The following is a 13,719-nucleotide window of genomic DNA, read 5'->3' on the forward strand; positions in this document are numbered from 1 at the left end:
GGAAAAAGAAAAAAAGAAAGAAAGAAATGTGACAACATTTCAGAGCTAACCTATAGAATTCCTACTGGCTTTTAAGAAATTAGAATTCTGCCCAGCAGAGTCTGTATGTCCGAAACCAAAGGACATGTGAGTTTAAATTAGAAATCATTTAAACCTAAATTATGAGTAGTTAGTGAATGTTTACGGAAAGTTTGCTTGGGAAAAAGGTAGGAAGGTTAAGAGTAATAAGAAATTGTTTTCATAACACTTGCTATTTAGTTACAGGCATCAAAATCTCTCCTTAATTTCTACAGTATGTGTTCACTGGGTCTCAGAGAGGTGGTGAATGTGCCAAATTTATAAATATCCTGGGAGAAAGTTGAACTTGGATTTTCCATACAGTTTGGAGCTCTAACAGTAAACAGACTTTTAACAGAAAACCTTCTCCCAGCCAGTTACTCATTCATTCACTCAACACATGTTTTACTGAGCACCAAAGTGCCTGCTCTCAAGAAGCACAGATTCTAGTAGAGGGAGACCCTAAGACAGAAATTAACAAATGTGTATATACATATGTCAAACAGTGACAGGGATTAGAAAAAAATAAGGGAAGCATTGCGCAGTGGCAGTATTGTAGCCAATGAGGTTTATTCGAGGCACGATTATTGCTAATAGAAAAAAATAAGGGGATTTTGTGTGTTGGTGGGGGTGGAGAGGATGGGGAAACAGTAGGGGTGGTGGAGAGACTATTTTCTCCAGGGTAGTTGGTGAAGGCCTTTATGGAAAGGTGGCATTTGAGCAGAAACTTGATGGAAACAAGGGAGAGCCACCTTGGGTGAAATTCTATCCATTCCTCAATGATGCTTTCCAAATATCATCTCTTCCTTGAAGTGTTTATTGAATAATCCTGTCAAAAACTTTCTTTTTGCAAACTACTTTGTATAATTATTTGCTTCCATTTTCCCTGAAAGGGAAATTTTTGGGGTTGGTTATAATTATTTATTCCTATCCATAATAAATTTGCTGGCATATTGAGTGCAGCACTTTCACAGCATCATCTTTCAGATTTGAAATAACTCAACTGGAATTCCATAACCTCCACTAGCTTTGTTCGTAGTGATGCTTTCTAAGGCCCACCTGACTTCACATTCCAGGATGACTGGCTCTAGGTGAGTGATCACACCATCGTGATCATCTGGGTCTTGAAGATCTTTTCTGTACAGTTCTTCTGTGTGTTCTTGCCACCTCTTCTTAATATCTTCTGCTTGTGTCAGGTCCATACCATTTTTTGTCCTTTATCGAACCCATCTTTGCATGAAATGTTCCCTTGGTATCTCTAATTTTCTTGAAGAGATCTCTAGTCTTTCCCATTCTATTGTTTTCCTCTATTTCTTTGCACTGATCGCTGAGGAAGGCTTTCTTATCTCTCCTTGCTACTCTTTGGAACTCTGCATTCAAATGGGAATATCTTTCCTTTTCTCTTTTGCTTTTCGCTTCTCTTCTATTCACAGCTATTTGTAAGGCCTCCTCAGACAACCATTTTGCCTTTTTGCATTTCTTTTCCATGGGGATGGTCTTGATCCCTGTCTCCTGTACAATGTCACGAACCTCCATCCATAGTTCATCAGGCACTCTATCAGATCTAGTCCCTTAAATCTATTTCTCATTTCCACTGTATAGTCAGATATGCAGATGACACCACCCTTATGGCAGAAAGTGAAGAGGAACTAAAAAGCCTCTTGATGAAAGTGAAAGAGGAGAGTGAAAAAGTTGGCTTAAAGCTCAACATTCAGAAAACTAAGATCATGGCATCTGGTCCCATCACTTCATGGCAAATAGATGGGGAAACAGTGGAAGCAGTGTCAGACTTTATTTTTCTGGGCTCCAAAATCACTGCAGATGGTGACTGCAGCCATGAAATTAAAAGACACTTACTCCTTGGAAGAGAAAGTTATGACCAACCTAGACAGCATATTAAAAAGCAGAGACATTACTTTGCCAACAAAGGTCTGTCTAGTCAAGGCTGTGATTTTTCCAGTGGTCATGTATGGATGTGAGAGCTGGACTGCGAAGAAAGCTGAGCACCGAAAAATTGATGCTTTTGAACTGTGGTGTTGGAGAAGACTCTTGAGAGTCCCTTGGACTGCAAGGAGATCCACCCAGTCCATCCTAAAGGAGATCAGTCCTGGGTGTTCATTGGAAGGACTGATGCTGAAGCTGAAACTCCAATACTTTGGCCACCTCATGCGAAGAGTTGACTCATTGGAAAAGACCCTGATGCTGGGAGGGGGTGGGGGCAGGAGGAGAAGGGGACGACAGAGGATGAGATGGCTGGCATCACCGACTTGATGGACATGAGTTTGAGTAAACTCCGGGAGTTGGTGATGGACAGGGAGGCCTGGCAATCCATCGCAGGAGTGCTGTGATTCATGGGGTCTCAAAGAGTCAGACATGAGTGAGCAACTGAACTGAACTGATCCATAATAAATGTTCAGTTAATCTTTAAAATGCATCTGCTGGGTCAAAAGAAATTCCCAGGTTGTTCTGGGGGAGAAGGAAGCCAAGGGAGGAATGGGAAAACAGTACTGGTTTTTAAAATAAGATATAATGACATAAGAAACTATAAGTTAATTACATTATTTTAATTAGGTATTATATCTAAAATATCATATCTCAAATTTACCTAAGAAACAAATATTGCAATATAGTCCTTTGGAAAAAGTTTATTCTAAACAGGTCAATTCATAACTAAAGATAGGCATCCGGAAAAAAAAAAATCATCTTTTGATAACATTTGAAACTGGTAAAAATTATTGAATAACCCAAACTCTGCAGAGATAAGACAATTCTGTTTTAAGGACAGATGCTGCTTTTTTTAAGACTAAGAAAGTATTTTTTTAAGGATAAATTCATAAGAAACTGGAAATTTAAAAAGGCATAAACTTCACCTTTCTTCACTAGTTTGTTAAGAAAGAAAAAGTTGAAAATTAAGTTAGGGTTATAACATAAAAATCTTTTCTATTTTGCCCTTATTGAAGCTGGCTAACTTAGAGTTAAAAATAATAAAGCCAAATAGTTTTGTTAAAATAATCATAATCCTTTTATGTTGAGTCATACTTGGTATATTAAACTCATTTTTCAGTTAAGAAAATAACTAAAAAAGGCCATTATAGTCGATCTCTTTTAAGAACTAAAAAACGTTTCCCTAAGTACATTAACTTGCTGTCTGAGAGATGGATTACTTCCCTAATGGTAGATATTTGGGTAACATAAACTTTGGCAAATAAAATAACCAATCAATTTTACCACTAGCTGCCAAATAACAACAAAATAAATCACTTCTCTGAAACACTTTGGCAGCCCCCACCTTTCTGAAGCTTTGCCTCTCCGCCCACTCACCCAGTCCTTCAGGATTTAAGCCACCATCTCATCTCTCCTCATGTCTGCTGCCAGTCCTACTTTTAGAGATGGAAGAAGCCATGGAGCCCACAGGCAAAGAAAGAGGCCCAGAGGTTAATGCAAATTTACAACGTGACCCTCATTAACTCCTGGTCTCTGGCTCCCCAGTGAGAAGGTACTTTATATTGGGATTCTAAATTTTGCTAAATGTAGCAGAGAGTAATTCCTTCATTTAAAACAGAGCTTACAAACTTTGGGCTGGCAACATGCTTCGGTTGGGCCCCCATAATTTTTTTAAATTGAGATAAAATTCATATCATATAAAAATGACCATTGTAACCATCTAAAAAGGGTACAGCTCTGTGATTTATTATATTCACAACAGGTGACAATCATCACTATCTAATTCCAGAATACTTTCATCAACCCCAAAATGGGCCCTCACAATGCTTTAATTTTGTTTTTCTAATTAGTAAAAAGATGTAAAAATTGGGAGCACTGACCCAAAAATTCACACTTCCCATTTCTCAAGAAAAATCTGACCTTCTTGTAACATCTCAAGAAAAATCTGCAGAGGGTGCAAGGGGATAAGAAACAGGTTTTGTTCAGTTTACCATCTGTCACAGGCCCACAGGGGCCAGGAAATTAGCTAAGACATTTGAGTTAACCACCCTGCTTTAGAGGTTTAGGGACTCAAACCTTTCTGAGTTACTTTTCAGACCTGGAAGTGACTCCAAGAGTGAGTGCAGTCTCAACCCTCTGTTCCTCTGGCTGGCAATCAGGTTGAGTAAGAAGGCTCCCTAGTTCTGACTTGTCAACACATCTCCAGGCTTCTACCACCTTCTAGACTCACCTTTCCCTCAAAATGCCTTGCATTTTCCACCTCAGCATACTTGCTGAAAAATCTCTCTCTTCATCCTAGAAGCTATCCTGTATTTACCTAAGCAACAATCTAAATGCTTGTTCTTTGAGCACCACCAACACAACTTGCCTCTGTTTTATTAAAAAATATTTAAAATAATTTTTATCCTATTTAAAAGGTTACTTCCCACTTATAGTTGTTACAAAATATTGGCTATCTTCTCCATGTTGTACAATAAATCCTTGAACCTGTTTTATACCCAACAGTTTGTACCTCCCACTTCCCCACCACTGTATTGTCCCCTCAATTAGTAACCACTAGTTTGTTCTCTGTATCTGTAAGTCTGCTTCTTTTGCATTATATACACTACTTGTTGTATTTTTTAGATTCTATGTATAAGTGATGTCATATAGTATTTGTCTTTCTCTGATTTATTTCATTTAGCAAAATGGCCTCCAAGTCCAGCCATGTTAATGCCTGTCTTTGTTTTCCACTGACTATCTGTATTTTGTTTCCCTCTGGTTATTTAAAATGCTATTAAAAAAAAAATATTTTAAAAGGAACCAATAAAAACAATGTGGATGAAAAGTGGTACTCTTCCCCTAAATATACCATAAGCATAAAAATCATTCAAATTTTTTTAAATCATAAAAATTATTTCAATGAGAAGAAAATCCCCAGTACTATTCATTTCTAGCCAGACATTGCTGACTGCCAAAGGCCATGAGCCCCAAGTCTACCTGCATGGTACAAAAGGTGTGAGTCAGTGTGAGTAAGGTGGCAAAGGTCACACAACCCCAAACATAGGCATTCTCTGGGAATGATGCAATGGATTCCAAGGGAGTTGAAAGGGACTAATGGCCTTATAAAGTTACTGAAGACTGTCTAGCTCTGTGCCTTAGGCCTCCTAAAATCATGTACTGTACCACCACCAATGGTCTAGGCACTGTAGTTCCAGAAATCCTATCCAATCCTGTCCAAACCTTCTTACCAATGCTACTCATCTCAACAATTGTGCCTCAGGTATCCCAGTCACAGACAGCCCTTCCTGAACCTCTCTAACTCAAATGTGGCATCCCCTTGCATGTACTTCTTCATACACACATCTGATATCTCCTCTGGACTGAAAGCTCCTCAAGGGCAGAGATGGGTCTTCTGTTTTGCAGCATCTTCTCTGGTGACAGCTACTGGCATTAACTTACACCTGGTCAGTCCTGGCATATGCCTGTCTTGACAACCCCTGTGAGAGAGCTTTCCAGGAACTTTCAGCAATTGCAAACTAGTTTCTAAATGAACTGAAACATGTTCTAATAGGTAAAGTGTCCAATATGGTGAAAGACACAGGGACACATAACTGTACACTGCTGCTCTTTCTTAAATTTGAGGATATTATAAAGAACTGAAAACAGTGACCATGAGTGTGTTAAGTAACAGCTATCCTATTTAGGTCAGGTTGAGAAGTGAGTATGTCTAGCAGGTTGGGAAGCGGGCGGGGACAAGTGACTAGGCTTTGTTTCTGGGGTGGGCAGAGGTGCTGAGCACCTTCTGGGATGACTCCAGATGTCACATACACCCAGGAAGAATCAGTTCACACTATTTGGCTCAATTTGGTAAAAGACACAGGACAAAGATTTCCACAAGCATATAAAAGCAGTGTTTCATATATTTTTAATATTAGTTTAGTAAATACTGCTATTACGTTTGTGGCAATCTACCTTTATTGATTTTTTTTTTCATATGATTTGTAATATTCTCATTGCTGCAAAAATAGAACATATCTTAGAAAAATAGTGTTGCATTTATCTCTAAGACATGAGACAATGTATATTGTAAAGATAAGATGATTAGAAAAAAGTTGAATCAAATCTTTAGAGTGTATGATTTGAGTCAGTTTCTGAAGCTGAAAATTAAATCTACCCTACCTGGACAGTTTTCCCCTTGAACTAATCTCTTGTTAATTTTCAGTTGATGTCATTCAATCTACTCTTGCCTTGAAAAGGATGGTGAGGGGAGTGAAAAAATTTGGCAAAAAGAAGGGCCTTTTTTCCTCTTTTCAGCATCCATCTTTAATGCCATCTGTTAATCTCAGAATTAAGGAAACAGATGCTACTGTAGGACATGAAATGTCATCCCATACAGTATTTTTAAGCTGTCAGCTGTATGGTTAGTCTTTATATAGGCAATGGACAAATGCTTCTCTGTACCTTTAATTCCCTGAAACATACAAATATAAAAATGTCAGAACTCCACCCACATTCCAAAGCAGGGCACATTCTGTAGCAAACACCCAAAATGAATACTACCACATTCTTCCTGTTGATGAATTAAAATGAAATCTTTTTCCACTATATCATACAGAATAAAAAAAAAACCATATATATCATACTGACCCCCCTCTTCCCGAAACTTAGAAACCACGTTTAAATGAATGTTTAAACCATGTTCAGAGACTCTAGCTAATGAAAAGAAAGTTAATTACTGAATAGCAAATTTCTAACATCTTGAATATTTTTCTCCCATTAAATTGGTATTATCACAAAATAGAGCAACCTTAGATACAGGCCAAAGTGGGGAGAAAAAAAAAGAGGATGTTTTAGAATTCTTGGATTAAGATTCCAAATGTTAGCCTAAATAATGCCTGGGGTCTTCAAGGTTTTAATGGCGCCTTATAAAGTACCAAGGGGTCAGGGGTTGGGTCATCTTTTCTTGAGCTGACTTACAGCTCACTGCATTCTGATGGAGGAAAAAGAATCTGAAATATTTTAATACAGTATTTTTTTCATCATGAAGGATTGCTGCAAAGATGTCTGCAACAGTAGTTGGAGGCTGGTGTTGGGTCAGTATCCTTTTGTCTTTGGGCTCAAGGCAAAGTGGTGGCCATTGTGGGGGCCCTTCTGGTTTTAGAGACAAGCTTTTCTTTTTAGGCACAGTTCACATCATTCTGGTTAGCAGTTTACCATCATTAGTTGATAGAACTTCCGAGCATGTATATGCACGATTAAAGAGGGCTGAGGCCTTTAATTTGCTGTCAAAGTCTGATTAAGTTCATTTCTTATCTGCCAGGTATAAACCAAACAAGTGAGAGCTAAGATTTTAGTTTCTAAAAGGCTTCATGGAGCCCCAAAGAGTTTTACCTCTGGATCTACCCACTGTTTCTCTCTCCCTCAATCAACATCTTTTTCTTCTCTAATCTTTCTTCTAAAATTTCTTTTTATTTTAAATAAAATCTAACTAGTAATAAGCTACAATGGCTGGAACTCAGGAAGAACTCCACAGATCAGCAATTCCAATGAACTGAAATGGAGAGGTGCTTTTGTGGCACAGTGAACAACAACTAAAAACTAGTTTAAAAAAAAAAAAGAAGGCATTTCAAACACAAGAGTTGCCTAAAACACTCCCTTTTCCATGGCCCCACAAGATGTACCAAAAAACGCTCTGATAATAGAGACTGACTGACCCAAATTTGAAAGACAACTCTCCAGTTTCCATTTTTTGATAAAGTAGTAAGTTTGCCTGTAACATCCTCCATCAACCTGGACAGATTTGAGCTGGTTAAAGTCTACCACGGCTTTGTGCTAAACCTAAGCATGACCACCATGATTCAAAACACTAGCTAAGAGACTGGTTATCACCTCCACGGCCTCAAAAGAACCAGCAAAAAGAAGGTCCGAACAGGGCTTCTTAAATGCCCCTCATCTGCAGAGTACATTCTGAATGTCCATCTTGGTTTCTGCTGATAGTTGGCACCATGGATGGTAAACTACCTACAGAGCACAGTGCCCTCTTGTACCTAAAAATCAGATAGAAGGTCAGATGATGGCTCATTATCAATGTTTGGATGATCCATCAATCTCATGAAACAGCAGAGGTTTAAGTTCTGCAAAATATTTTACCCTCTAGACCATATCTACCCTTATCTTCACTGATTATCAAGCATTTTCCGTTTGCCTACAACGTGTCCAATATCACAAAAACTAGAAGAGTCTTGGCCACAGAGTCTTGGCTACACAACAAGATTACAAAGGTAGTGTAGTCTTCACACACACAAAAAAAGGTAGAGAAGATTAACATTTTAAATCAGGGAATCACCACAGCAGAGGCCTAATTTATGAGTAATACCCTGCTGTGACAAACACAAAAGAAGACTGTTTATTCTTATGAAGAGAGACTGAGCAGCTGCAGGAAAAGATAGATGGGGCAAATGCCAGAAATGAAATAAAAATAAAAAAATATCACCCTGCCAATGCCTGCAATGTTCTAATTCTATGCGTTCAACATTCAAGCGATAAATTATAAGATACTCAAGTTAAAAAAAAAAAAAAAACAACTCAGGGGAATCATTTTATTCAATGAAAGTTTGGCTTGTATACACAGTTCCCTCTTGCCCCTGAAAACATCTTGCTAGAACAGGTATAGGTTATTTGGAGCACAGGATACCTATATTTTCAATAAACTTGATTTTTATCAAGTTCTAATCCAAGACATAGCAGGGACTATCTTACTCTTTCTTGCCTCACTCCTGAAAACAGAGGAGGTGGTAAGGAGGAGCACAGGAGAAGCATCACTTCAGGGTCACAGCCACATTCAGCTCAAATATAGTGACTATAACCCCATTATTTACAAATTTATGATTTATTTCTAACTTTGGCAAATAAATCTGAGTTGTCCCAAAGAATCATTACTGACCTCACCCTAACCCAAACTAAAAATATTTGCATGCATTTTGTATTTTAAATCATCATTCTCTGGCATAGTTTCTGATATGAAAAACAAATAGAAGCTCAGAGACAAATACTTGTACAGAGTTAAGTGAAACACCTTGCTGCTGTTGTTATAGACACTCTCAGCTAATAAATGTTGTATCTAATTTAACATTTCCACAAAACATGGTTTTTACACTTCTTAAATCCCTAAGACAAAAAAAAAAAAACCCACAAACTAAACAGCTGTTTAGAATAAGAAAGGAGAGAAAAACTTGTATTAAGAGAGGGAAAATGACATTATTTAGGGAGACAGCAAGGCAAAATAAAATATTAAATTAATCTTTGAAGTCCTGAAATAATAACTGTAGGTAGAGAGATGCTGAAAAACCTTTGGGGACCTGTCAAAATAGTATAAATTCTTCCTGACAAAAGAAATCTTAAGAATCACAAAAATGATTGGAAGTAACTTTTGGGGAAAAAGTAATGCTTCGAATGATCCTTAGATTCAAGAAGACAAGTCTTGAGAATACAGTGTTGTAGCATGTCCTTGATGCTTTGAGTTTAAGCTGCTACCTAGGCAGATAAAGGTTATTTTTCCCCATCACCTGCCTCAGGAGGGTGATGATTTAAAATAAGCTAAAAATAAAAGAAGTAACAAGGAGAGAATACTGACTGTAGCTGATTCTCACGACTCTTCAAATGTCCTCTTACTTTGTTTAACACAAAACAAAACCCACCAAACACCATAAAGTAAGTTTCGATCTGTATAACAGAAAATGTCAGGTGAAGTGCTGGCCTGGAAAAAGTGAGAAAGTAAAGCCGCTGCCATGAGCTTCAGATTTGTCAGGCATGTTGAACTGGGTGACAAAGACTTATTCTGTCCAGAAATCCCCCACTTTATTTTTAAGCCTGGAAACTGGTTAGTCATATCTATACTGAACACTTCCTGTCCAGGGGCATGACGATGGCAACAAACTGCCAAGTTTAGTAGCTGCTACATTCAGTCAATTGAGTCATTCATGGAATAAAAAACAGCATCAAATATTTTTTTAAAAAATCTGGCTGACTGGAGCTGTAAAAGATATACAGTGAAAACAGGTTTGACTATTTCACAGAATAAGGATAGATGCTGGTATGAAAACAGAACAGAAAGACAACAATGTTACTCTAAGAGACCATTTCCTGGTAATTTCTGTGATATTCCAGTATTCCTACCAAATATAACCGTTCTCCCACTCCCCCTTTGGATTAACTAGTCCAACTGACATTCCACATCTTCATTTACAGAAAAGCCTGAAGATGCAGAAGGCCTCAAGAAACTAAGCAACAACAGAATCAAGTTATTTTTTCTGTCTTTTAATTTCATTCTAATTATATTTCACATGAAGGGCTGCCTGAGAATTTTAAGGAAACAAATGCAAAGGACTGAACTACAGATCAGGAATGTCTTCACCCACTGGTGTAACACCATGTGAAAATGTGCAAGTCTTAGCTGCTCAGTCGTGTCTGACTCTGCAACCACGTGGACTGTAGCCCTCCAGGCTCCTCTGTCCCTGGGATTCTAACACCATGAAACTGAAAGTGAAAGTCACTTAGTCATGTCCGACTCTTCATGACCCCATGGACTGTAGCCCACCAGGTTCCTCTGTCCATGGGGATTCTCCAGGCAAGAATCCTGGAGCGGGTTACCATGCCCTTCTCCAGGGGATCTTCCCAACCCAAGGATTGAACGTGGGTCTCCCACACTGCAGGCAGACTCTTTACTGAGTCAACTGGGAAGACCTGTCCATGGGATTCTAATACCATAATGTTACATTAAAAGCCCATCTTTGAGAATGAGAGGAAAACAACTGAGGACTATAAGAATGACCCCTTCCCTAGAACTCTGAGGAATGCGTCAGCATTAAAAACCCATCTTTGAGAATGAGAGGAAAACAATTGAGGACTATAAGAATGACCCCTTCCCTAGAACTCGGAGGAATGCGTCAGGCTTCAGCTAGGCTGCCTCTCTCAGCAGCAATTACACTTAGCCGATTAACCCTTACACGTGTTGAGACAGGCACGCTAAAGTTCCACTGCCGAGAAGCAGGGGAACACCTCCCCTCCTCACGCCCCAAGAGTTGGCGCAGAAGGGCAGCCCCAGAGCTCGCCGGGACGGACAGCGTCATCAGGAATGCCGAGAACCACCCACATGTCTGAGGTTCTCACCTTGATCATCAAGTCAGACCAATGGTCGAGTGAGCCAAATAATTCACACCAGCTCAGCCCATTGAAAACCCTCGTCCTGAAATTCTTCAGTGAGCCTGCTAACCGTCAGACTGTTTAGTAAGTGAACCCCTCAGAAACTGGGTGCAGCTTCACTGAGACACAGGGTGATAGCTCTCTGCTCCTCCAGCTCCATTCACCAGAAGTCCCACTGGCCTTCCATCCAATGGGTGGCACAGTACAGCTGACAGCTTCGACATGCCTCCCCAGGGCTGGCATTACTGCTTTTCTAATTCATCATCTGCCACTGGCAAGCTTTTTGAGGAAATCGTTTTTATAACTCAGTAAGAAAGTCGGTAGGAATCCAAGCCAGCACAACACAGCCCTTGATTCTGACAGGCCCCCATTTGGCTGAAAACATCAGCATTCCTCAACGTCATGTCCTTGTTTATGGGCCTCAGCGTTAATCCAGCCTGAGAAGAACTGGGGAGCTTGTGTGTCCTCTGAACACCACTATTTCATGGGCTCCAAGTGGGTACCACGCTTTGCAGACCAGCACCCTTCCATACCAGCCCCCGCCCCCGTTAACTGCACCAGCAAACAAAATAAACAGACTGCCGAAATGTCTCCCCTCAGTCATAGTGGTCTCTTGTCTATACTGCTGCTCACTTCTCTGGTTTTGCATACAGTACTTTTCTTTCCCCCCACCGCCCCATTTTTAAGTTATTTCCTTACTCCTCCCTTCCTCTCTCTCCCCTTGGAGGCTCTGCATCAGGCCTGGGTCCACCCGGTGCTTGCCACTGCCTGCCACTCCCCCTCGCTCAGTATTTCTTCCTCATTGTTCCCTTGCAATGTTAAAACCTGCCAGAAAGCCACTCCCTTGACTTCCTTCACTGCTCTGGTTTCCCAGTAGTTCTTCTCCTCTCTTTTATTAGTGCTGCTGGCCCCTGAATTCTACCTTCCCGGAAACTCTCTGGAGAAAGGGTCTTTTTCTTTTTTAATTTTTAATTAAAAAAAAATTTTTTTTTTAACAGAGACTCCTTCTTTAATTGTCTCCTTTCTCTGAAAAACTTGAGTCCAGTTTTTACACTTGTGATATTGAGGAGGGGTGCATTTTCATTCTAGCTGTTTTGTAACTGACTTAATTGTGATACTAAACCCCAAAGTGAAAATGGTTTTGTATGTGCTTTATAGTAAGGAGAACAGACAGTGCACTTTTATCAGATAACTTTACAAAAGGAAAATGTTCCTTGGAGCAAGCCCATCCTTGACTGCTTTTTACAGGATAGGAAATAATACTTCTCAACCACATAAATATCACAGGCAGGCCCCAGTTGGTTTTGTCTCTGTGATTATGTGCTGTGCTTAGTCAATCAGTCATGTCTGACTCTTTGCGACCCTATGGACTGTAGCCCGCCAGGTTCCTCTGTCCACTGGGACTCTCCAGGCAAGAATACTGGAGCGGGTTGTCATTCCCTTCTCCAGGGGACCTTCCTGACCCAGGGATCGAACCCAGGTCTCCTGCATTGCAGGAAGCCACCAGGGAAATCTCCTTATTTATCCAGCACCTCCTGGGTGAAGCTGTCTAATCACCAACAAAAGCCTTACCTCATTGGTTCTTACCTCAGGGGAAATTAAAAATTCCTCAGGATGGCTCAGTTTACTAGCCTGGCCCAAATTCTATTTAACATGGATAAGACCAAAACCCTCAGAGCTTCGTATTACATGTCAGATCTAGGGTATCCCTGGCAGAAGCATCAGTGGTTTTCCAAGACATGTGTTCCTGTCACAGGAAGAAAAGAGTTCAGCAGACAGGAAGTGAAGGTGAAAGGGAAGAGAGAAAAACTCTCTAATTCTCAGACTGGCCCCAACTTTTTCCTAGTAGGTTGCTGTTGTCGTTGTTCAGTCACTAAGTCATCTCTGACTTTTTGCAACCCCATGGACTGCAGCACACCAAGCTCTCCTATCCTTCACTAACTCCAGGACTTTGCTCAAACTCATGTCCTTGGAGTCAGTGAGGCTATTGACCCATCTCGTCCTCTGTTGTCCCCTTCTCCGCCTGCCTTCAATGTTGCCCAGCATCAGGATCTTTTCCAGTGAGCTGGCTCTTTGCATCAGGTGGCCAAAGGATTGGAGCTTCAGCTTTAGCATCAGTCCTTCCAATGAATATTCAGGGTTGATTTCTTTAGGATTGACTGGTTTGATCTCTCTGCTCTCCAACGGACTCTCAAAAGTCTTCTCCAGCACCACAATTCGAAAGCATCAGTTCTTCAGCAATCAGCCTTCCTTATGGTCCAACTCTCACATCCACACACGACTGCTAGAAAAACCATAGCTTTGACTATACGGACTTTTATTGGCAAGTAATGTCTCTGCTTTTTAATATGCTGTCTAGGTTTGTCATGGCTTTCCTTCCGAGGAGCAAGCATCTTTTAATTTCATGGCTGCAGTTACAAAGAACTAGATTAAATTTTACACCTACATTCACTTCTTACCCTCATGTACCAGGGCTGATTTTGTGCAACGCCACAGGGAGAGGTCAGAGGTGAAGGGGGAGGAGATCAGGAAGGA

General features: G+C 40.1%; 1 protein-coding gene and 1 pseudogene across 4 annotated transcripts in view; one reads left to right on the forward strand and one right to left on the reverse strand.

Annotated features, from left to right (window-relative positions):
• TNFAIP8 (TNF alpha induced protein 8) overlaps positions 1-13,719 on the reverse strand; it is a 136,247-nt gene that overhangs the window by 19,089 nt on the left and 103,439 nt on the right. The window lies entirely within an intron of this gene.
• On the forward strand, positions 591-664 carry LOC139034592 (U4 spliceosomal RNA; annotated as a pseudogene).

Source organism: Odocoileus virginianus, chromosome 3 (genome assembly GCF_023699985.2).
Source record: "Odocoileus virginianus isolate 20LAN1187 ecotype Illinois chromosome 3, Ovbor_1.2, whole genome shotgun sequence".
Lineage (NCBI taxonomy): Eukaryota > Metazoa > Chordata > Mammalia > Artiodactyla > Cervidae > Odocoileus > Odocoileus virginianus.